General features: G+C 38.6%; 1 long non-coding RNA gene across 4 annotated transcripts; it reads right to left on the bottom strand.

The window, feature by feature from the left end:
• Nucleotides 1-1663: 1663 nt before the first annotated feature.
• Nucleotides 1664-24796, bottom strand: LOC149126612 (uncharacterized). 4 transcript variants are annotated; one of them, XR_016233966.1, is made up of 3 exons: nt 24449-24655; nt 23994-24203; nt 1664-2038 (listed from the first exon to the last, which is right to left on the bottom strand). It is a non-coding gene; the product is annotated as an uncharacterized LOC149126612 (long non-coding RNA). The 4 variants fall into 4 exon arrangements; XR_016233965.1 differs by lacking the exons at nt 1664-2038; nt 24449-24655 and adding exons at nt 16637-16987; nt 24665-24796; XR_016233964.1 differs by lacking the exon at nt 1664-2038 and adding an exon at nt 16637-16987 and having other exon boundaries at nt 23994-24321.
• Between the last annotated feature and the right edge of the window lie 768 nt (nt 24797-25564).

The following is a 25564-nucleotide window of genomic DNA, read 5'->3' as shown; positions in this document are numbered from 1 at the left end:
ATGAAAACGGAAATACCATATAATAAAACTCATAGCATACTGTAGTGCTAAGAAGCAAATTCATAGAAATAAATACTTGCACACACAAAAAAACAAAAATACCTCACAAAAATAACATCACTGTACCTCATGGAAGTAGAAAAACAAGAACAATGAAATTCAAGACAGGTACAGGAAAGAAATAAGAAAATTCACAGCACAAATAAATGAGAGACTAAGCAACGAAACAAAAAAACATTGAAGTGAAGAGCTGGTATGTTTAAATGATAAACAAATTGATAAACTCTTAGCTGGGCTAATCAAGAAAAAAAGAATTAAAATACATATATTTAGTTATGAAAATGGAGAAATTAAAGTTGCCATCACAGAAACAAAAGTTAGGTATTGCTATAATTATATAACAAATTTGTTAATGTAGAAAAAAATGGAGAAATTCCTGGGCACATTTATTTTACCAAGTATGAATCATGAGGAAGTGGAATAGCTAAACAGGTCAATAACAAACTGTAAGATCGAATCAATGATAAAAAAAAAAAATCTCCCGTTGTTGAAAACCCAGGAACAGATGATTTTAAAAGTTTTGTAAAATTCTTCAGTAATTAACACCAAATATTGTCACATTAGAAAAAAAAAGGGGGGGGGGATTAACCTAATTCACTCCAAGGCCAGAATTAACTTGACAACAAAACTAGACAAGGACACTACAAAAATGGAAACTTACAAGTTAATATCCTTCTTTAAAAATTTACTTGAAAAGCAGCATTGAGAGAGAGAGATAAGAGAGAGGAGATGAGAGAAACAAAGAAAGATCTTCCACCTGCTAATTTGCTCCCCAAATGGCCTCAATGGCAGGGTTGAGCTAGACCAAACCCAGAAACCAGGAGCTTCTTCTGGATCTCCCACATGAGTGCAGGGGCCCAGGTGCTTGGGCCATCTTCCACTGCTTTCCCAGGTGCATTAGTAGTAAGCTGGATTGGAAGTGGAGTAGGTGGGAACTGGTATCCATATAGGATGCTGGCATTGCAGATGGAGTCTCCACCTGCTATGTCACAATAGCAGCCCTTAGGTTTATATCCTTGATGAACATAGCTGCAAAAATCCTCAAGAAAAATGTTAGCAAATTGAATCCACCAGCACATTAAAAAAATTACTAACCATGATCAACTGGGATTCATTTCAGGGATGCAAGTAATGGTTCAGTATGCACAAACCAAAAAAATGTCATATGCCACATAAACAGAATGTTGGACAAAAATCCTATGATCATCTCAATAGATGCAAGAAAGGCATTTGATAAATTCAATATTCCTTCATGATTAAAAACTCTGACCAAGGAATGTATCTCAACATAATAAAGGCAATGTATAATAAGACAATACCTAACATTGAATTCAGAAAAGCTGATAGCTTTCTGAAACACAAAACAAGACAAGGATGCCCACTCTCACCACTTTTACTCAACATAGTTCTAGCTAAAGCAATTAGGCAAGAGAAAGAAGTAAGTAACAACTGATTTGGAACAGAGGATGTTATTTGTCATTGTTTGCAAATGGCATGATCTTATATATACAGAAAACCCCAAAGACTGCAAGGTTGCACCAAAGAAGTTTTTTTTTTTTTTTTTTGGTGAAGATTTATTTTATTTATTTGAAAGACAGAGTTACAGAGAGAGGTAGAGACAGAGAGAGAGGTCTTGCAACTGCTGGGTCACTCCCCCGATGGCTGCAATGGCTGGAGCTGTGCTGATCCAAAGCCAGGAGCTTCTTCTGCATCTTCCACACAGGTGCAGGGGCCCAAGGACTTGGGCCATCTTCTACTGCTTTCCCAGGCCATAGCAGAGAGCTGGATCAGAGGAAGAGTGGCCGGGATTACAACCGGTGCCCATATGGGATGCTGGCCCTTCACGCCGGGGCTTTAACCCATTGCGCCACAGTGCTAGCCCCCCAAAAGTTTTTAGAATAAATAAATTCAACAAAAGCAGGATGAAAAAATCAATGTAAAAAATCAGTAGCACTGTCGTACACCAATAGTGAATTATCTGAAAAAGAAATCAAGAAAGAATTCTAATTTCCAACACTAAAAAACCAACAAACCAACCAACCAACCCACCCACCTTGGGAATAAATTTAACCAAAGAGGGGAAAGATTTCTACATGAAAACTGTAAGTCAATGATAAAAGAAGTTGAAAAGGATACAAAGTAATGGACATTCTGTGGTCATGAATTAGAGGAGTTAACATTGTTTAAATGTGCACACTACCCAAAGTGATTTATAAATTCAAGGCAATCCCTGTCAAAACACCAAAAATATTATTTAAATAACTATCAAAATGTTCTTAAAATTAGTATGGAACTACTAAAGAATCCAAATAGCTAAAGCCATCTTGAGGCAAAAAAACAAAGCAGGAGGTTTTATACCACTTTGCTTTAAAATATATTGCAGTGTTTCCCCTATGCTTTCCTCTAGTAACTTGATGTTGGCAGGTCTTAGGTTTAGACCCTTGATCCATTGTGAGTTTGTTTTTGTACAGGGTGTAAGGGAAGGGTCTTTCATACTTCTGCATCCAGAAATGCAGTTTTTTCAACAGCATTTGTTGAAGAGGACATCCTTTCTCCAGGGAGTGATTTTAGCTCATTTGTCAAACATTGGTGGGTTGTAGATGCTTGGATCAATTTCTGGGGTTTCTAATCTGCTCCACAGGGTCTCATGAGTATTTTTGTGCCAGTACCAGGCTATTTTGATTATAACAGCCCTGTAGTATGTCTTGAAATCTGGTATTTTAATTGGTATTTTAATTCCTCTATTGTTTTTGCTGTTTAAGATCGCTTAAGATATTTGGGGTCTCTTGGGTTCTCATATGAATATTAGGGTCTTTTTTCCCCCTAGATCTTTAGAAGAACATCCTTGGTAATTTGATTGGAATCACAATGAATCTGTACATTGTTTTGGGCAGTACAGTCATTTTGATGATATTAATTTTTCCAATCTATAAAAATGGAATATTTTTCCATTTGTGTCTTTTTATTTCTTTAATGTTTCATAATTTTGATTTTAGAGATCTTTCACATCCTCAGTTAAATTTTTCCCAAGGTATCTGAGTTTCTTTGAAATTTGTCCCAAGGTATTTGAGTTTCTTTGTAGCTTCTGTGAATGGGACTGATAATACAAACGCTTTCTCAGCCATGGCAATGTGTATGTATTATTAATTTTGTGTGTTGATTTTTATATCCTGCATCTTTACCAATTCTGAGTTCCAGTAGTCTCTTAGTAGAGTCTTTCAGTTCCTGTATATATAGGATATCATCTGTAAACAGAGGTAATTTGACTTCCTCTTTTTGCACTTGTAACCCCCTCCCCCTTTTTTTGTCTAATGGCTGTGGCTAAAACTTCCAGAACTATAGTGAACAGTAATGTAGATATTGGTATTCTTGACTCATTTTGAATCTTAGTGGAAATACTTCTACCTTTTCCCCATTCTATATGATGCTGGCTGTGGGTTTATCATATAATGCTGTGTTGAGGAATGTTTCTTCTATACCCAAATTGCTTAAGGATTTTTAAAATCATGAATGGATGTTGTATTTTATCAAATGCTCTCTCTGCATCTATTGAGATAGTCATATGGTTTTCATTCTTCAGTTTTTAATGTGATGTATTATATTTATTGATTTGTATATATTGAACTATCCCTGCCTCACTGGGATGAATCCACTTGTTCTAGGTGGATGATTATTTTGATTCAATTAGATAATATTTTGTTGAGTATTTTTGCATCTATGTTAATTGGTGTTATTGATCTATAGTTTTCTTTATTGTAGCTTTTTCCGATTTTTGAATTAAGGTGATGCTGGCCTCAAAGAAGCAGTTTGGGAGTATTGCCTCCTGTTCAAGTTGTTTTGAATAGTTTAAGAATTGGGATTAATTCTTCCTTAAAAGTTTGGTAGACGGGCCGGCACCGTGGCTCACTTGGTTAATTCTCTGCCTGTGGCACTGGCATCCCATATGGGTCCTGGTTCCAGTCCTGGTTGCTCCTCTTCCAGTCCAGCTCTCTGCTGTGGTCCAGGAGGGCAGTGGAGGAGGCCAAGTGGTTGGGCCCTGCATCCACAAGGGAGACCAGGAGGAGGCACCTGGATCCTGGCTTTGGATCGGCACAGCTCCGGCTGTGGCGGCCGTTTGTGGGGTGAACCAACAGAAGGAAGACCTTTCTCTCTGTCTCTCTCTCACTGTCTAACTCTATCTGTCAAATGAAAAAAAAGTTTGGTAGACTTCAGTAGTAAAGCTCTCTGGCCCTGGGCTTTTCTTTGTCAGACATTGGCATAGGCAAAGACTTTTTAAATAAGACCCCAGAAGTACAAGTAATAAAATTACAAATAGACAAATGGGATGACATCCAGTTAAGGAGCTGCTGAGCAGAAAACACTACATAACTTGAAGAGATAACTGACAGAAAGGGAGAAAATAATGTGTAAAGTATACATCTGGTAAAGGAATAATATACAAAGTAAATAAGAAGTTCAAGCTCAACAACAAAGCAAACAATCCAGTTAAGAAATGGACTAAGGACATGAACAGGCATTTTTCAAAGGGTGAAATACAATTGGCCAAAAGATACATGATCTCTAGCCATCAGGGAATTGCAAATACAAATAAACGCCAAAATAAGGTTTCATTTTACCCCAGTTAGAATGGTTATTCAACCAAAAAATCAAAAAACAACAAATGCTAAGAAGGATGTAGAGAAAAATTTACCCTAATACACCACCGGTGGGAATATAAACTAGTACAACCATTACAGAAGGCATTATGGAGATTCCTTAGAAGTCTAAAAATAAATCCACCTTATGATTCAGCCATGCCACTCCTGGGAATTTACCCAGTGGTAATGAAATCAGCACATGAAAGAGTTGTCTCTACCTCCACATTTATAGCATCTCAATTCATAATATCTAAGATATGGAATAAACCCAGATGCCCATCAACTAATGACTGGATAAAGAAAATGTGGTATAGATACACTATAGGATCCTACTTAGCTGTAAACAAGAATGAAATCCTTTCTTTTGCAACAAAATGAATCAAACTGGAGATGTTTATTCTTAGTGTAATAATTCAGACCTAAAAAAACCAAAAAATTTGTTTTCTTTGATTTGTGGTAGCTAACACATAGAGTACCAAAAACATATTTGAGTGAAGTTGACAACTTCAGATCTGAATATTGTTTATAGCCCCTGTCTATACTCCTAAGAGTAGTAGACTTTCTACTTGTTGAATTATTTATTCAGTGGTGGATTAAGACTGTCGTCATAACATAAATTGAAAGTATGTCATCACAAAAATTAAAGGATGAATAAATGAAGGAGGAGGGAAGGATGGTGAGAGTATCAATATGTCCTTAAAGTTGAATAAATGACTTACATGAAATTGTTCTCCTTATATAAGTAATTAATTAAAAAAGAGATATCACACTTTACCCCATAAAAGTATTATTATTATTTTTTTTATTATTATTTTTTATTTTTTTTTGACAGGCAGAGTGGACAGTGAGAGAGAGAGACAGAGAGAAAGGTCTTCCTTTGCCGTTGGTTTACCCTCCAATGGCCGCCGCGGCCAGCGCGCTGCGGCCGGCGCACCGTGCTGATCCGATGGCAGGAGCCAGGAGCCAGGTGCTTTTCCTGGTCTCCCATGGGGTGCAGGGCCCAAGCACCTGGGCCATCCTCCACTGCACTCCCGGGCCACAGCAGAGAGCTGGCCTGGAAGAGGGGCAACCGGGACAGAATCCGGCACCCCAACCGGGACTAGAACCCGGTGTGCCGGCGCTGCTAGGCGAAGGATTAGCCTAGTGAGCCGTGGCGCCGGCCGCCCATAAAAGTATTATAAAGCTACAGAAATGAAATAGTATGGTATTGCCACAAAAACAGATTCATAAACCAATGGGATACAAGAGAGATCCTAGAAGTAAAGCCATACATGGATAGCCAACTGATCTTTGACAAAAGTGTAAAAGCTTGCAGTGTAAAAAGCGTATTTTTAATAGATGGTGTTGAAAATTGTATATACACATGCTGAAGATTCAAACTAGACCAATCTCTCTCACCAGGTATAAAAATCAACTCAAAACTGATTAAAGACCTAAATGTGAGATATGAAGCTTTGCAACTATTAGAAAAACACACAGGTGATTCCAAGATGGCTGAATAGGGAAAAGATCAGATGCTTTGGATGAGGGGAAAAATAGAAGAAATGCAGAGGAAATGTATTCCCAGGGAGAGAGTTGGAGAGACGTTTGCAGTGGAAATTCTATAGGAGGAAGAGAGACACTATGAAACACCATGGAAGGTACAGACGCATAGCAAAGAGTAGGGAAACCACACATGACCCAAGCAGCTGAGAGCTAGAGGAGACGCTAGCTTTGGAGAGCAAGGTGAGAGCAGACTGCTGCAGCCTGTGCCACTGGTGATATTGCATGAGGGAGAGCCCTGCAGTAACACTGTCTTTGACTGGCTTGGAGCCCTAGTTGGGGGAGAGTACCTAGCTAAACCAGTGAAAGAAAGCACATTTCTTTCTTCCCATCCCTTAACAAGGACACCCAGCAAGTGGTGGGGTGAAGGTACCATTTTGACACAATAGAGAATATGGCAGCTTTTGTGCACATGTGACCAGAAAATTTTACAAGATGTAAAAATCAGCTTTCCCCACACCTTGTGAGTCTGGCTGAGAGGGGTCTGGGCACACACTTGGGATTGTGAAGTGCCCCCATCCTCTCAGCAGATGAAGGCTCTAGGGCTCAAACTGCTGAGGCAGAGCACTAAAAGGCATCTAGCCCTGCAAATATTTTGCTCTCTCTGTGGACAGGACAAGATCAACAGGTGGAGAAGATCCTCTGCACCCTGTGAAATTATGGTATTATACACTATGGAATGCTACTCAGTGATGATAAAATCCTGTCTCTTGCAACAAAATGAATACAATTAGAAACCATTATACTTAGTGAAATAAGCCAGTCCCAAAGAGACAAATGACATGTTTTCCCTGATCACTGGTAAAATAATAGAGTATCAAAAATGTAATGTATAGCAATGAAAATGACATTTTGAGATTCAATGGTTTTTTTAACTTTTATTTAGCAAATATAAATTTCCAAAGAACAGATTATAGATTACAATAGCTTCTCCCCCCATAACTTCCCTTCTGCCTGCAACCTTCCCAACTAAACTACCGCTCCCTCTCCCATCCCATGCACATCCAGATTCATTTTCAATTATCTTTATATACAGAAGATCAACTTAGTATATATTAAGATTTCAACATTTTGCACCCACACAGAACATAAAGTGTAAAATACTGTTTGAGTACTAGTTATAGCATTAATTCACATTGAACAACACATTAAGGACAGAGATCCTACATGAGGAGTAAGTAAACAGTGACTCCTGTTGTTGACTTAACAAATTGACACTCTTGTTTATGGCATCAGTAATCTCCCTAGGCTCTTATCATGAATTGCCAAGGCTATGGAAGTATCTTGAGTTCACCAACTCTGATCCTATTTAGACAAGGTCATAGTCAAAGTGGAGGTTCACTCCTCCTTTCAGGGAAAGGTACCTCCTTCTTTGATGGCCTGTTCTTTTTACTGGGATCTCACTCGCAGATATCATTCATTTAGGTCGTCTTTTTTGCCAGAGTGTCTTGGCTTTCCATGCCTAAAATACTCCCAAGGGCTCTTCAGCCACATCTGAATAGCTTAAGGGCTGATTCTGAGGCCAGAGTGCTGTTTAGGACATCTGCCATTCTATGAGTCTGCTGTGTATCCCATTCCCATGTTGCATCGTTCTCTTCCTTTTTTATTCTAGCAGTTAGTATTTGCAGACACTAGTCTTGTTTATGTGATCCCTTTGACTCTTAGACCTATCAGTAGGATCAACTGTGAACTGAAATTGACCAAAAAGAGGGATAGTTTGGCTTCTTCCTTCCCAATTTGTATCCCTTTCATTTATTTTTCTTGCCTAATGGCTCTGGCTAAAACTTCCAGAACTATATTGAATAGCAGTGGTGAGAGTGGGCATTCCTTTCTGGTCAAGATATCAGTGGAAATGCTTCCAACTTTAACCCATTCAATAGGATGCTGGCTGTGGGTTTTTCATAAATATCTTGGGTTGTATTGAGGAATGTTCCTTCTATACCCAATTTGCTTAGAGTTTTCATCATGAAAGGGTGTTGAATTTTATCAAATGCTTTCTCGGCGTCTATTGAGATAATCATATGGTTTTTCTTCTGCAGTCTGTTAATGTGTTGTGTCACATTGATTGATTTGCACACATTAAACCATGCCTGCATACCAGGGATAAATCCCACTTGGTCTGGGTGGATGATCTTTCTGATGTGTTGTTGCATTCTATTGGCAAGAATTTTATTGAGGATTTTTGCATCTATGTTCATCAGGGATATTGGTCTGTAGTTCTCTTTCAATGCTGCATATATTTCAGGTTTAGGGATTAAGGTGATGCTGGCTTCATAGAAAGAATTTGGGAGGATTCCCTCTTTTTCGATTGTTCTGAATAGCTTGAGAAGAATTGGAGTTAGTTCTTTAAATGTCTGGTAGAATCCATCTGGTCCTGGGCTTTTCTTTGTTGGGAGGGCCTTTCTACTGTTTCAAGTTCTGTCTCAGTTATGGGTCTGTTTAGGTTTTCTATGACTTCATGGTTCAATTTAGGTAGGTTACATGTGTCCAGGAATCTATTTCTGATAGGTTTCCCTGTTTGCTGGCATACAATTCCTTGTAGTAATTTCTGATGATTCTTTTTATTTCTGTGGTATCTGTTGTTACGTTTCCTTTTTCATCTCTGATTTTATTGATTTGGATCTTTTCTTTTTAGTTAGTTGGGCCAATGGGGTGTCAGTTTTGTTTATTTTTTCAAAAAACCATCTCCTCATTTGGCTGATTTTTTGTAATTTTTTTTAATTCAATCCTGTTGATTTCTCCTCTGATTTTAATTATTTCTCTTCTCCTACTAGATTTGGGTCTGGTTTGCTGCAGTTTTTCTAGATCCTTGAGATGCATTGACAGCTCATTTATTTGGTGCCTTTCCAATGTCTTGATGTAGGCACCTATTGCTATAAACTTTCCTTTTAACACTGCTTTTGCTGTATCCCGTAAGTTTTGATATGTTGTGTTATCCTCATTTACTTCCAGAAAGTTTTTGATTTCTCTTTTGATTTCTTCTATGACCCAGTGTTCATTCAGGAGCATGTTGTTCAGTCTCCATGTGTTTGCATATGTTTTAGTGATTCCTGAATTGCTAATTTCCAGCTTCATTCCACTGTGGTCTGTGAAGTTGCATGGTATGATTTCAATTCTTTTGAATTTGCTGAAACTTGCTTTATGGCCTAGTATGTGGTCAATCCTAGAGTAGGTTCTATGTACTGCTGAGAAGAATGTACATTATTTAAGTGTTGGGTGAAAAGTTCTATATATATCTGTTAGACACATTTGGGCTATAGTGTCATTTAAATCTGTCTCCTTGTTGATCTTCTGTCCAGTTGATCTGTCTATTTCTGAGAGTGGAGTATTGAAGTCCCCAGTACTATTGTATTGGAGTCTAAATCTCCCTTTAAGTCCCTTAACATATCTTTTAAGTAAACCGGTGCCCTGTAATTAGGTGCATATACATTGATAATTGTTATATCGTCCTGTTGAATTGATCCCTTAATCATTATATAGTGCCCCTCTTTGTCTCTCCTAACAGTTTTTCTGTTAAAGTTTATTTTGTCTGATATTAAGATGGCTATGCCCACTCTTTTTTCATTTCTGTTGGCATGGAATAGCTTTTTCTAAACTTTCACTTTCAGTCTTCATGTATCTTTGTTGGAAAGATGTGTTTCTTGTAAGCAGCAAATAGATGGGTTTTGTTCCTGAAGACACAGACTGGCTGAATGGATTAACTGGAGAGTTCAGGCCATTAATGTTCAATTTGACTATTGGTAAGTAGTAACTTTGCCCTGCCATTTTCTCAAATATATTTCTAATATATGCCTTGAACTTCATGTGATATTTTACTGTGAGGTTTTCTTCCTTTACCTTCTTTCATATTGATGACCCTGTTTGTTTTTCTGTGCGTAACACATCTTTAAGCATTTTTTGCAGGGCTGGACGAGTGGCGACAAATTCTTTCAATTTTTGTTTTCTATGAAAAGTCTTTATTTCACCTTCATTCACAAATGAGAGCTTTGCAGGATATAATATCTGGGCTGCCAGTTTTTCTCTTAGTACCTGGGCTATATCTCACCATTCCCTTCTAGCCTGTAGGGTTTCTGATGAGAAGTCTGCTGTGAGTCCAATTGGAGATCCTCTGAGAGTAATCTGACATTTCTCTCTTGCACAGTTTAGCATCTTTTATGTTTCATTGTGGTGAGTTAGATTACAATGTGTCATGGTGAGGATCTCTTTTGGTCATGTTTATTGTGGGTTCTATGTGCTTCCTGTACTAGGATGTCTCTGTCCTTCTCCAAACCCGGGAAGTTTTCTGCTAGTATCTCACTAAAAAGGCCTTCTAATCCTTCTCTCTCTCCATGCCCTCAGGAACTCCTAGAACCCAAATGTTGGTTTTTTTTAATAGTATCCTGTAGATTCCCAACAATATTTTTTAGATTTCTAATTTCCTCTTTTTTTCTTTGGTTTGACTGCATACTTTCCTGTGCCCTGTCTTCTAAGTCTGATATTCTCTTTTCTGCTTAACTGTTTTTAAGACTCTCAGATGCCTTTGTCATTTATTCCATTGAATTCTTCATTTCATTTTGATTTCACTATCACACTTTCATGTTCTCCTAGTTTCTGCATTTCATTTTGATTCTTCCTTAAGATTTCATTTTCACGAGAGATTTTCTATCCTGTCCATTAAGGATTTCTGTAGTTCAAGAATTTGAGAACTTCTTAATGTTCCTACCAATTTTTTGAAATCCATATCTTGCATTTTTTATCTCATCTTCATAATCTTGAATTGGGGTGTCTTGTTCATTTGGAGGCATCATAATGTCTTCCTTGTTCTTGTTTCCTCTGTTTCTGCATTTGTTGCTTGGCATTGTGGAGATATTCTTTGGTTTCTTCTTCCCTCGCTGTGGTGTTTTTTCTCATTATACTATGACTGTATTAAGTGGACTGTCTGCTTTTGATGGATCCTTAGAGGCTTCTGATGGGTGTGGCCAGAGAGCTCTGTTTGGTTCTTCAGCATTAAGAGTGTGCCAAAGGTGACACACCCAGATTAGGCGTGGTAAATTTTTTTTTTTTATTTAGAAGGGATGTAATTTCACACAGCTGAGCGGAATTGAAGGCAGTCCATTTCTGATCTCTGGATCCTGTGGGTATAATATTCGTTTGCTCTGTCCCAAGGACCACACAATGGATCTATGCAGTCCTCAGTGTAAACTCAAATTTCTCTGCCATCTCCCACCGGGTTGCCAAGGTTACCGAGTTTGTGTACTCTTCTGAGAGCACTCACGTCTCTGAGTTCTCTCCCACACCTTCAGTCCTTCACAGTCTAGGTTCATTAGCTTCACACATTCACCAGGTCCCAACTTCCTGTTATTCCCCCCCCTCCCCGCCCCCAGCCCCAGAGTCAGGTTTTTCTGCTTGGCTAATGGCAGGCACAGTCCCTACGTATGTCCAAAATGGTGCCTGCTCTTTGTCTTGCTCGTCACTGAAAGGTGAGTGGAGAGAGAGACTTATTTCCGTACCAGTCCCTTTTTTTTCCCCTCTCTCCTCTAGTTAGCTCAGTGAACTTTCCCCCATGGGGCCTCTAGCCTCGTTCCCTTTGGGCTCCTCCTTCTGCTTTCCCACCAGTATCTCGGGCTACTGAGGTTTTGGCTCACTTCCCTTTCCATCGCTGGTGTGTAGATTCCACGGCTGGTGTCCTGAGCTGTGGGCGGCCGTGCCCTCCACGTAGGTCCACCGTGAACCAGCAGTTCCAGAAGAGTTTCCTCTGCTGTTTCTTCCCTAGCTCTTCCTTGAAACTACAGTATCTCCACTTTCATTAAACTGTCTTTTCCTGGACTGTCAATGTGCTCCCTTCCTATTCTGCCATCTTGCCTTCTTCACGAGATTCAATGATTTTTTACAACCCTTGTATCTACTGTTGAGGAAGAGTGTTTTTTACCTCATACTATTTGTTGAGCTCTTCACAAAGGCATAATTTTACTGAGGAATCATATAAGCCCAGGGGTATATCAGAACTCTAAGATGTTTTTCTTTATTATTAATTGTAAATTAATCTTATGAGTATAAAGTAAACCAAAATAGATATTTGTTAAAATTAAGAGGGAGAACAGGAAAGGGAGGAAGAAGAAGTGTATGATCATAGGTAGGAGGGAAGGTATGGTGGGAAGTATCACTGTGTGCCTAAATCTGTGTACATGAAATACATGAAATTTGTATTCCTTAAATAACATTTAAAAAAAGAGATAAAGAAAGGCATTACATAATGATTAAGGGACCAATTCAACAGGAATATGTGATTACAATAAATAGCATCTGGCTATTTAGTACAAATGTTAATGGATCTAAAGGGAGACATATACTCCAATATAATGGTAATGGGGGGACTTCAACATCCCACTTCCCTCCATGGATAGATTAACTAAACAGAAAATCAACAAGGAAACAAAAGAGCTAATCTAAACTATGGACCAGTTGGTAGTGGCTGATATCTACAGAACATTTCATCCCACAGTTGAAGAATGCATATTATTTTCATCAGTTCATGGAACTTTTTCTTGGGTAGAACACATAGGCCATAAAGTAAGTATCGGCAAATTCAAAAAAACTGAAATCATGGCATGTATCTTTTGTGACCTAGTGGAATAAAGCTCAAGTTCACAGTATAAGAATTTCTAAAAACTATGCAAAAACATGGAGACTGAACAACATGCTCCTGAATGAACAGTGGGTCATAAAGGAAATTAAAATGGAAATAAAAAAATTATTGGAAATTAAAGAAGATGACAATGCAACATATCAAACTTATGGGATACAGCAAAAACAGAGTTAAGAGATAAGTTTACAGCAATTTGTACCTACAATAGGAGGTCAAAGTTCTCTATAACAAAAATTATAAATCAAATAAATAAAGACACCAAAAAAATGCAAAATCCTCCATGATGCTGGATTGTGAAAATTAACATCAAAGTGTCCATAGTACTGGAAGGAATTTGCAGATTCAATGCTACCTCAATTAAAATACCAATGACAATTTTCTCAGACCTGGAAAAGCAATGCTTAACTACACATGGAAATATAAGAGACCCCAAATAGTTAAAACAATCTTAACAAAAACAATGCCAGAGACATCACACTACAATATTTCAAGACATATTATGTGGCCGTGGGTGATCCTGTGTCTGGCTGGAAGACTACCTGCCTAGCACATGCAGGAGGTTAAGAGGGCATGGCACAACATGTCTCCTGGGAAAGAGCCTGGTTGAGGACTCAGTACACTGAGACCCACCTGTGTCCTGACTGCTGGCAGGTGGTAGGAGCCCCAGGCACATTTCTCCCACGCCCCCTACTTCCTGTTGAGGGGACCTGTAATTGTCAACTAGGTAAACAGCTCCGGGATGTGGCCCAGACCAATAAGACCACCTGGAAGGCTACACAGGCTTTGTAACCTTTAAGCTGATTGGAGAAGTGTAGAGTCACCAGCATCTGCTTTATCCTATAGAATTAGTATTGCTACCCTGAGCTAGCTACTCCCCTTTGCCTGCCCTATAAAACCTTGTGCCTGACTGTTAATAAACAGACATGTTCACTGAAACCGTCTCTGGTGCTTGTCGAAGAATGCCCTTGCCCACCATCCTGACAGTGTGGGTCCTGCAGGATGAGCCTACACCTCATGGCAGTTATAATCAAAACAGCTTGCTGCTGGCATGAAAAAGGACACGTAGACAAATGGAACAAGAACAGAAATTCCAGGAATCAATCCATGCATCGAAAACCAACTAATACTTGACTGAGGAGCCAAAATTAATCTCTGGAGAAAGGACAGTATCTTCAACAAGTGGAGCTGGGAAAATTGGGTCTCCACATGCAGAAGTATCAAATAAGACCCCTACCTTACCCTTACACGAAAATCACCTCAAAAATGGATGCAGGATCTCTATGTATGACCTGATACCATTGAATTACTAAGGAGATTATTGGGGAAATTTTGCAAGACATTGGCACAGGCAGAGTTCTTGGAAAAGACTCCAGAAGCACAAGCAATCAAAGCCAAAATTGAAAACTGGGATTGCATCAATCTGAGAAGTTTCTGCACTGTAAAGGAAACACTCAGCAAAGAGAAGAGGCAACCAACCGAATCAGAGAAAATATTTGCAAACTGTGCAACTAATAAACAGTATCCAGAATCTATAAAGAGTTCAAGAAACTAAACAGCAACAAAGCAAACAATCCTGTCCAAGCAAAGGACTTAAAAGACATTTTTCAAGAGAGGAAATTCAAGTGGCTGATAGACACATGAATAAATGCTCAGGATCACTAGCCATCAGGGAAATGCAAATCAAAACCAAATGAGGTTTCACCTCACCCAGTTAGAATTCAACAAACAACAAATGCTGGCAAGGATGTGGGGGAAAAGTATCCTTATCCCCTGTTGGTGCGAAGGTAAACTAGTACAGTTATTGTGAAAGACAGTATCGAGGTAACTCAGAACACTGAAAATAAATACAGCATATGACCCAACAATTCCACTTCTGTGCCTTTAGCCAAATGAAAAGAAATCAATAAGTGAAAGAGTTGTCTGTATCCCACATTTATTTCAGCTGATACATAAAAGCCAAGATAAGGAATTTACCCAGATATCCATCAGCTGATGACTGGATGAAGAATTTATGGTATATATACACTATGGAGTACTACACAGCCACAAAAAAGATGAAATTCTTTTACAACAAAATGGATGCAACTACAAACCATTATACTTAGAGAAATAAGCCAGTCCCAAAAAAGACAAATACCATAGGTTTTCCTGGATCTGTGGAAACTAAGAGTAGCTAAAAAATATAATATATAGGAGTGAAATTGACATTTTCAGATTTGATGATTGCTTACAGTCCTGTCTGCCTTTGAGGAACAGTGTTTTTTTTTTTTTTCTTCATACTATTTGCTGAACTCTTTACTTAGTTTAGGGTTAACCTTATGAGTATAAAATAAACTGAAAGTAGATCATTGTACAAATTAAAAGAAGGAATAAGAAAGGAAGGGTAGGAGGGAGAATAGAGTGGGGAGTATCACCATGCTCCTAAAATTGTGTATATGAAATACATAAAATTTGTTCACTTTAAAAAATTAAAAAAGAAAACATAGTAGAAATACTTCAGGACTTTGGGATAGGCAACATTTTTCTGCATCAGATCCCATAGCTGATGAAATAAGAGCAAATATAGACAAATTATATTTTACCAACCAAGAGCTTTGGCACAGTAAACAAAACAGTCAAAAAAGAGACAACTTGCAGAATGGCAAAAATGTTTTGAAGCTACCCATAGGTACATTAAAAACTGCTCAATATTACAAATCATCATGGAAATACAAATCAAAACCACAACATAACATCTCACTCTAGTACAATTGATGTTTATAAAAAAAATATAACAAGTGTTGATTAGGATCTGGAGAAAAGAAAAAGCTTGAACAATCCTTGGTGGGAATGTAAGTTAGCCACTGCAGGAAACAATAGGGCTGGTCCTAAAAAATGGAAAATAGATTACCACATCATCCAAAAATTTCACTTCCAGATTCATATCTAAGAGAAATGAAATCTCTGTCAAGGAGCCATCTGCCCGCCCATGTTTTTCTCAGCACTATTCACAATAGCCAAGAAATGGAAATAAGCTATGTGTCCATTCATTGATGAATACAGAAAATCTGGTACATATACATGGTGGAATAAAGAGAATGAAATCATGTCATTTGTATCAACATGATGGAGTGGAGGTCATATTAAGTGAAGTAAGTCCAGTACAGAAAGACAAATATTATATGATCTTAGTCATGCCAAATCTAAAAATAGATAATCTCAAAGAAGTTAAAAATATAATGGTGTTTACCAGAGACTAGGGAAAGAGGGATGGGAAAATGTTGGTTGATGGGTATCTGGTTATAGCTAGATAGTGAGAAAGAAGTTCTGGGGTTCTAGTGAGCAGTAGTGTGACTATAGGTAATGTTAATGTACTCTATATTTCTCTATAAGATTTTGATGAACATGGAATTTTGGATGCTTTCATTATAAATAAATGTTAAATTCTTAGAAGGACAAATCTGTTTACTGATTGGCTATTATGCACGTATGTGTAACAAAACATCACATATTTCCTATAAAATATGTATAATTTTTATATTCCTGTTAAACTTTTAAAATAAAATGTAAAGAATTTGAAAACATGTTTCACAGGATCAATACAGATTTCCATAATTTTTATTTTTCAATTAAAGAAATAAACTGAGGAGCAAAAGAAAATCCTAAACTGTTATATTACTCTTTAACTGTAATTAAGGATATTAACCATCCTCCATTACAAAAATATGTCTCCTTAGTAGATGAAAAATTTCTGCCATTGCTTTTTCTTTTTAATTTTTTTTTATTTGACCGGTAGAGTTATTGGGGGGGGGGTAGAGAGAAAGGTCTTCCTTCCATTGGTTCACTCTCCAAATGGCCGCTACGGCCGGCGCTGCGCCAGGAGCCAGGTGCTTCTTCCTGGTCTCCCATGAGGGTGCAGGTCCCACACACTCAGGCCATCCTCCACTGCCTTCCCGGGCCACAGCAGAGAGCTTGACTGGAAGAGGAGCAACCGGGACTAGAACCAGGCACCCATAAGGGATGCTGGCACCACAGGTGGAGGATTAACCAAGTGAGCCATGGCGCTGGCCCCGTCTTTTCTTGAGTCATAGTTTCATTCAAGTTTCCCTCCAGAATTGTATCCTAGTATTTAGGCATCAAACTTCTGTATAATAAAGAAAAGTATATCTGTCAAGACATAACATTTTTCTCAAAGGCTGTATGTCTTACAGTTATAATAATACATGATTATCAAATCAATATAAGTGCTATATATTAATGATTATTAAACCTACATATTTCATTTTTGTAAGAATTACACAGCTTTTTGAGATGAATTTTTGCTAATTAAAGCATATATCCATAAATAAATAGGACATTGCTAGACAGAGACTGGAGCCAACATTAATTATATTCCTCATTTGATGTAGCTTAAGCAGGAAATATTACTTGCACAATGACTAGAAGTAGTTTTTTTTAATAACATCACTCAATTCTTCATAATTAGATGCTTAAATTCAGTGATATATTATAAAAATATAAAAATCTAGCCATTTACCACTGTTATACCTACTTTTCTTGAAGGCAAAAATAGAAAAGCACTGACTTACCAAAGGACTGTTTTTTTCATCTGGCTCTTAGAATCACTGGCTTTCTCTTTTTCTAGGGAATGCTTCAAACCTTATCAAATGCCTCTGAATTAAACCTGTTGTACTTTCTCTTTTTTTTAACTTTTATTTAATGAATATAAATGTCCAAATTACAGCTTACGGATTACAATGGCTTCCCCCCCATAATGTTCCTCCCACCCGCAACCCTCCCCTTTCCCTCTCCCTCTCCCCTTCCATTCACATCAAGATTCATTTTTGATTCTCTTAATATACTGAAGATCAGTTTAGCATACATTAAGTAAAGATTTCAACAGTTTGCTCCCACACAGAAACATAAAGTGAAAAATACTGTTTGAGTACTAGTTATAGCATTAAATCTCAATGTACAGCATACTAAGGACAAAGATCCTACATGAGGAGTAAGTGCACAGTGACTCCTGTTGTTGACATAACAAATTGACACTCTTGTTTATGGCATCAGTAATCACCCCAGGCTCTTGTCATGAGCTGCCAAGGCTATGGAAGCCCCCTGGGTTCACCGACTCTGATCATTTTTAGACAAGGCCATGGTCAAAGTGGAAGTTCTCTCCTCCCTACAGAGAAAGGTACCTCCTTCTTTGATGACCTATTCTTTCCACTGGGATCTCACTCACGAAGATCTTTCATATAGGTGTTTTTTTTTTCCCCCAGAGTGTCTTGGCTTTCCATGCCTAAAATAGTATCATGGGCTCTTCAGCCATATCCGAAGGCCTTAAGGGCTGATTCTGAGGCCAGAGTGCTATTTAGGACATCTGCCATTCTATAAGTCTGCTGTGTATCTCACTTCCCATGTTGGATCATTCTCTCCCTTTATTTATTCCATCGGTTAGTGTTAGCAGGTACTAGACTTGTTTATGTGCTCCCTTTGACTCTTAGTCCTTTCATTATGATCAATTGTGAACTGAAATTGATCACTTGGACTAGTGAGATGGCATTGGTACATGCCACCTTGATGGGATTGAATTGGAATCCCCTGGTATGTTTCTAACTCTACCATTTGAGTAAGTCAGCTTGAGCTTTGTTTTTGTTGTACAAAATTGCTTTACTTATTAGAGGTCTCCTGTGTCTCCATATGAATTTCAGCATCATTTTTTCCAGATCTGAGAAGAAGGTCTTCGGTACCTTGATTGGTATTGGATTGAATCTATAAATTGCTTTTGGGAGAATGGACATTTTGATGATATTGATTCTTCCAATCCATGAGCATGGAAGATTTTTCCATTTCTTGGTATCCTCTTCTATTTCTTTCTTTAAGGTTTTGTAATTTTCATCGTAGAGAACTTTAACGTCCTTGGTTAAGTTTATTCCAAGGTATTTGATTGTTTTTGTAGCTATTGTGAAAGGGATTGATCTTAGAAGTTCTTCCTCAGCCATGGCATTGCCTGTGTATACAAAGGCTGTTAATTTTTGTGCATTGATTTTATACCCTGCTACTTTGCCGAAATCTTCTATGAGTTCCAATAGTCTCTTAGTAGAGTTCTTTGGGTCCCGTAAATAAAAATCATATCATCTGCAAAGAGGGATAGTTTGAGTTCTTCCTTCCCAATTTGTATCCCTTTCATTTCTTTTTCTTGCTTAATAGCTCTGGCTAAAACTTCCAGAACTATATTGAATAGCAGTGGTGAGAGTGGGCATCCCTGTCTGGTACCAGATCTCAGTGGAAATGCTTCCAACTTTTCCCCATTCAATAGGATGTTGGCTGTGGGTTTTTCATAGATTGCTTTGATTGTATTGAGGAATGTTCCTTCCAAACCCAGTTTGCTTAGAGTTTTCATCATGAAAGGGTGTTGAATTTTATCAAATGCTTTCTCGGCATCTATTGAGATAATCATATGGTTTTTCTTCTGCAGTATGTTAATGTGTTGTGTCACATTGATTGATTTGCACACATTAAACCATGCCTGCATACCAGGGATAAATCCCACTTGGTCTGGGTGGATGATCTTTCTGATGTGTTGTTGCATTCTATTGGCGAGAATTTTATTGAGGATTTTTGCATCTATGTTCTTCAGGGATATTGGTCTGTAGTTCTCTTTCAATGCTGCATATATTTCAGGTTTAGGGATTAAGGTGATGCTGGCTTCATAGAAAGAATTTGGGAGGATTCCCTCTTTTTCGATTGTTCTGAATAGTTTGAGAAGAATTGGAGTTAGTTCTTCTTTCAATGTCTGGTAGAATTCAGCAGTGAATCCATCTGTTCCTGGGCTTTTCTTTGTTGGGAGGGCCTTTCTACTGTTTCAATTTCTGTTCAGTTCTGGGTCTGTTTAGGTTTTCTATATCTTCCTGGTTCAATTTAGGTAGGTTGCATGTGTCCAGGAATCTATCCATTTCTGATAGGTTTCCCTGTTTGCTGGCATACAATTCCTTGTAGTAATTTCTGATGATTCTTTTTATTTCTGTGGTGTCAGTTGTGACATTTCCTTTTTCATCTCTGATTTTATTGTTTTGGGTCTTTTCTCTTCTTTTTTTAGTTAGTTGGGCCAATGGGGTGTCAATTTTATTTTTTCAAAAAACCAGCTCCTTGTTTGGCTGATTTTTGTAATTTTTTTTTTGATTCAATCCTGTTGATTTCTTCTCTGATTTTAATTATTTCTCTTCTCCTACTAGATTTGGGTCTGGTTTGCTGTAGGTTTTCTAGATCCTTGAGGTGAATTTAAAGCTCATCTATTTGGTGCCTTTCCAATTTCTTGATGTAGGCACCTATTGATATAAACTTTCCTCTTAACACTGCTTTTGCTGCGTCCCATAAGTTTCGGTATGTTGTGCTGTTATCCTCATTTACTTCCAGAAAATTTTTGATTTCTCTTTTAATTTCTTCTATGACCTATTGTTCATTCAGGAGCATGTTGTTCAATCTCCATGTGTTTGCATATGCTCTAGGGATTCCTGATTTCCTAATTTCCAACTTCATTCCTTTATGGTCTGAGAAGCTGCATGGTATGATTCTAATTCTTTTGAATTTGCTGAGACTTGCTTTATGGCCTAGTATGTGGTCAATCCTAGAGAAGGTTCCATGTACTGCTGAGAAGAATCTAAATGCTTTAGCTGTAGGATTGAAAGTTCTGTATATATCTGTTAGATCCATTTGGGCTATAGTGTCGTTTAAATCTACTGTATCCTTGTTGATTTTCTGTCCTGTCTTTTTCCAGCCTTTCACTTTCAGTCTGTATGGATCTTTGTTGGAAAGATGTGTTTCTTGTAAGCAGCAAACAGATGGGTTTTGTTCCTTAACCCAATCAGCCAATCCGTGTCTTTTAACTGGACAGTTCAGGCCATTCACGTTCAATGTGACTAATGATAAGTGGTAACTTTGCCCTGCCATTTGCCAAAGATATTTTCTAATATATGCTTTGAATTCCCTGTGATCTTTTGCTGTGAGGTTTCCTTCCTTTACCTTCTTTCATATTGATGACCGTGTTTCTGTGTTTCTGTGTGCAACACATCTTTAAGCATCTTTTGCAGGGCTGGACGAGTGGTGACAAATTCTTTCAATTTCTGTTTGCTATGAAAAGTCTTTATTTCACCTTCGTTCACAAATGAGGGCTTTGCAGGATATAATATTCTGGGCTGGCATTTTTTCGCTCTTAGTACCTGGTCTATGTCTTGCCATTCCCTCCTAGCTTGTAGGGTTTCTGATGAGAAGTCAGCTGTGAGTCTGATTGGAGATCCTCTGAGAGTAATCTGACGTTCGTTTCTCTCATGCACATTTTAGGATCTTTTCTTTATGTTACACTGTGGTGAGTTTAATTACAACATGTCGTGGTGAGGATCTCTTTTGGTCATGTTTATTAGGGGTTCTATGAGCTTCCTGTACTAGGATTTCTCTGTCCTTCTCCAAACCTGGGAAATTTTCTGCTAATATCTCACTAAATAGGCCTTCTAATACTTTCTCTCTCTCCATGCCTTCAGGAACTCCTAGAACCCGAATGTTGGGTTTTTTAACAGTATCCTGAAGATTCCCGACAATATGTTTTAGATTTCTAATTTCCTCTTCTTTTCTTTGGCTTGACTGTATCCTTTCCTGTTCTCTGTCTTCTAAGTCCGATATTCTCTCTTCTGCTTCACCCATTTTGTTTGTAAGGCTCTCTAATGTTTTGTCATTTGATCTATTGAATTCTTCACTTCATTATGATTTCTCATCACTATCACAGTTTCATGTTCTACTAGTTGTTTCATTTCATTTTGATTCCTCCTTAATATTTCATTTTCACGAGAGATTTTCTATCTTGTCCATTAAGGATTTCTGTAGTTCAAGAATTTGTTTTTGAGAACTTCTTAATGTTCTTATCAATTTTTTGAGATCTGCTTCTTGCATTTCTTCTATGTCATCATCTTCATAATCTTGAATTGGGGTGTTTTTTTCATTTGGGGGCGTCCTGGTGACTTCCTTGTTTTTATTACCTTGGTTTTGCATTTGTTATTTGGCATTTGGAGATATTTGGTTTCTTCACTGTGGTGCTTTTTCTTGTTATACTATGACTCTAGATTAAGTGGACTGTCTGTTTTTGATGGAGTCTTAGAGGCTTGAGATGGGTGTGGCCTGAGAGCTCTGTTTGGTGTGCCAAAGGTGACACTCCCCGGTTAGGCGTGGTAGATCTCTCTCTCTCTCTTTCTTTCTTTTTTTGATTCAAAAGGGAAGTACTTCTGCACAGCTGAATGAAGTTGGAGGTAGTTAGCAGGCAAATGATATACCCACAGGAGCCAGAGATTGGAAGCTCTTTCCCAAGGACCACACAGGGAATCTGTTCTGCTCTCAGAGTGGGCTCAAATTCTCCTTCAGTCTCCCACTGGGTTGCCAAAGTTACGGAATTGTAGCGTCTCCGGAGAGTACTTCGTGAATTCCGTGAGTTCTCTCCCCCACTGTCTCTTTTTTCACAGTCTCAGTTCAGTAGCACCACAAATTCACTAGGTCCTAATCTCCTGTTAATTCACCCCGCCCAGAGTCAGGTTTTTCTGCTAGGCTCAGGGCCGGTGCAGACCTGAGGTCGCCCTGCTTATGACGTATGTCCAAGATGGCACCTGCTCTTTGTCTTGCTCGCCTTTGAGTGGTGAGCGGAGAGAGAAACCCGTCCGTATCGGTCACTTTTTTTTTTTTCTCTCTCTTCTAGTTAGCCTGGTGAACTTTTCCCCCTAGGATCGTTCCCTCTAGTCTCCTCTTTCCGCTTGCCTGCTGGTGTCTCGGGCTATTGAGGTTCAGCTCACCTCGCATTCCAGTGCTGGTGTATTGAGTCTGCCGCTGGTGTCCCGAACTGTGGGCTCCCATGCTCTCCACCCAGGTCCACTGTGAATCACTTGTTCCGGAAGAGTTTCTTCTGCTGTTTCTTCCCCTACTCTTCCTTGAACCTGCAGTATCTCCACTTTTATTAAACTGTCTCTCCCTGGACTATCAGTGTGCTCCCTTCCTATTCCGCCATCTTGCCTGCAACTCCAAACCTGTTGTACTATCATTTAGAGGCTCCTTTTATATGGAACTAAAATTAGATGACATCTGAGTTAAAATCAACCTCACAAAGTTGGAAATTATGCATTTTAGGGCTTTCCCCATTGTGTGCACATGGAAATATATGATATACAAATATATAATATATCACCTATATTTTAATTTTGTAGGTAATCTCAAAATGCTCTATAATTATGTGAGGTCAGAGAGTTATGCTCCTGAGTAAATATTGCACACAGATAGATTGATAGCTTCATTTTATAGTTTAAGATAGTTGTTCATCAATTCAAGAGAATTAACATATCTGCTGTGAGGAGAAATGAACACTAATTTAATAGTGATTTTTCTTTTTATTTAAGCAGTATTTATTAATGCAAAAGTCAGAGTTACAGACAAAGAGGAAGAGACAGAGAGGCATCTTCCTTCCACTGGTTCACTCCCTAAATGTCCACAATGGCTAGGGCTGGGCCAGATTGAAGCCAGGAGCCTAGAACTCCATCCAGGTCTCCCACATGGGTGCAAGGGTCCTAGGCCATCTTTCTATGCTTTCCTAGGTGTATTAGCAGGGAGTGGGATTGGAAATAGAGCAGCCAGGACTTGACCAATATCCATATGAGAGCATAATCCACTGAGCCACAACACTGGCCCCTACAGTGATTTTTTTTTTTAATTTCAAGGCACTACATCCTAGATTGATTAAAAGAGCATTTTCCCTTATTTCCATAGGGAAGAAAATGTTTTACTTTAAAAGTGCAGCTTAACCTATTTTGTGGAAATATACAGCAAACATCAAACACAAAAACAAAAAAAGAAAGTATTAAGCCTCCTGTGAATGTGGCACTTATGAAATGAACACTTTTTAACTAGAACCAACGACATATTTTTATAAAATAAATATAAACCAAAACCACAAATCATAGGAATCAGTGAGTAGAGAATTAACAAGGGGCTGCAAACAGGAGACTTATCATCTAAGAAGAAAAGCAACTACAAATTCAATACACTTTAGTTATTGAAAGTTAAGGAAGTTCTCTCTCCTATATCTGGATAAATGTTTAAGATAATACAAAATGTTAACTTACCTTCAATAGTTGCTCTTTCTACTTGAGGCTGTAGCACTGGTTGAGGAACTTTTTCACTACGTCCTTGAAATCATGAAAACATTCACTTGTGCGCTAGATGCACAAGCAGCTGAACTGAGTTTTCGCCATGCCCTTTTTACTTAAAAAGGCAGAGAAATCCAGATGGCTTAATTTCCCAACAGGCCGACCACATTACTCGAATGTTCTATTCTAGGATGGAAAAAAGGTAAGCCTGCCTTGAGTTTGTCTCCTTGGTAAAATAAGGCTCTGTTCCTTCTGTATTTTTTCTTGAGCTTTTGGGATTTTGTTTTTCTTTAGATGATACATTCTTTGACAGGAAGTCCAGAAAAAGAAGAGGAAATGTTGTTAAACAAAAATGCCATTACTCCCTGTGCCCCCTCCTACAAACTATGGAATTCTGAACACCTCAAGTCTCTTAGCCTGGTTGGCCATACCTGAAACGAAGGCTTGCAAATAGGAAGTAGTGACAGACAAGTGAAGAGGAAAGGGGAGAGCCTGTAAAAAGAAAGCTTTAGCTGTAAATACAGGTGGCTGCCACTACAGAAAGCTGGTTGTTTAACACCATGGGGTTGCCTGAGCAGCTAATGAAGTCTGTCTCAGGACCTTCTCTCCCCTTGTGACTTAAAGGGGAAGGCACTCCCTTACCTTACCTTATATCCTGGCCCTCCAAGGTTGCTTTCTCTCCCGCCCACTTCCCTGTTGAATGGCACCTGGGAGAGTCCCCACCTGCTTCCCCAGAATCAGAGCAGCTGAGGCCAGGAACATGGTAAGGGTGCTGGTAAGTCTCTGCAGAGTTAGGTGTGGGCATAAGAGTTTACAGAACGTGATGGGGAACAGGTTCCAGAGTCCTGCTGTGCCCAACTGGGAAAGATGCAGGATCCACTGTGCCTTCCAGGTGCCTTCATTGATTTTTTGACCTTTGAAGGTTTTTATACCCTAGGGAGTTGTATCCAAGGTGATTCAGAGTAGGTGAGAGCAGTCCCTATATTTCGAGAAGGCAAAAGGTGATTTCAGAGGAGAATTGGGAAAGGAGAATTTTTTTTTTTAATATATGGCTCCTGGGAGTCTCAGGGAGATCATCTTTAGGACGGTTCAAACAGAATTTGAGCAGCTGAAGATTGAGCCCCTGGAGGCTTTTCTTGATGACGTGTCCAGTGTTCTTCATGGTTTATGGATCCACTTAGGAACTTATCTACAGTTTAGATTGAGAGATTAGCTTTTATGAGGAGGAGGCATTCCTCAATCATTTTCAGTACAGTGGCACGAGAGAGTTTGTGCTGAAAGATTTTAGCTCTCAAGTTTAATGGCATGAAATTGCCTTCTGTGGATTCTTATTCCACAGCTCCACTTATATCTTCGTAGTCTGCTTTTGAAATTCTGTTATGTCTCCCATTCAGGGTGGTGATTCCAGATTTGCATCCTGGTTCTGTTTTCTCCTTAATCGTCAGGCTCCATACTCTCCAGGGAGCTCTCATTCACTTCGTGGTTTTGATGACTAGCTACAGGTGGATCAACTGCAACTATTTATCCTTAGCTCTGGAATTTTCATC

This window comes from Oryctolagus cuniculus, chromosome 5 (genome assembly GCF_051225735.1).
Source record: "Oryctolagus cuniculus isolate XC-2025 breed Fujian yellow rabbit chromosome 5, ASM5122573v1, whole genome shotgun sequence".
Classification (NCBI taxonomy): Eukaryota; Metazoa; Chordata; class Mammalia; order Lagomorpha; family Leporidae; genus Oryctolagus; species Oryctolagus cuniculus.
This window is presented reverse-complemented; position numbering and strand designations above follow the sequence as displayed.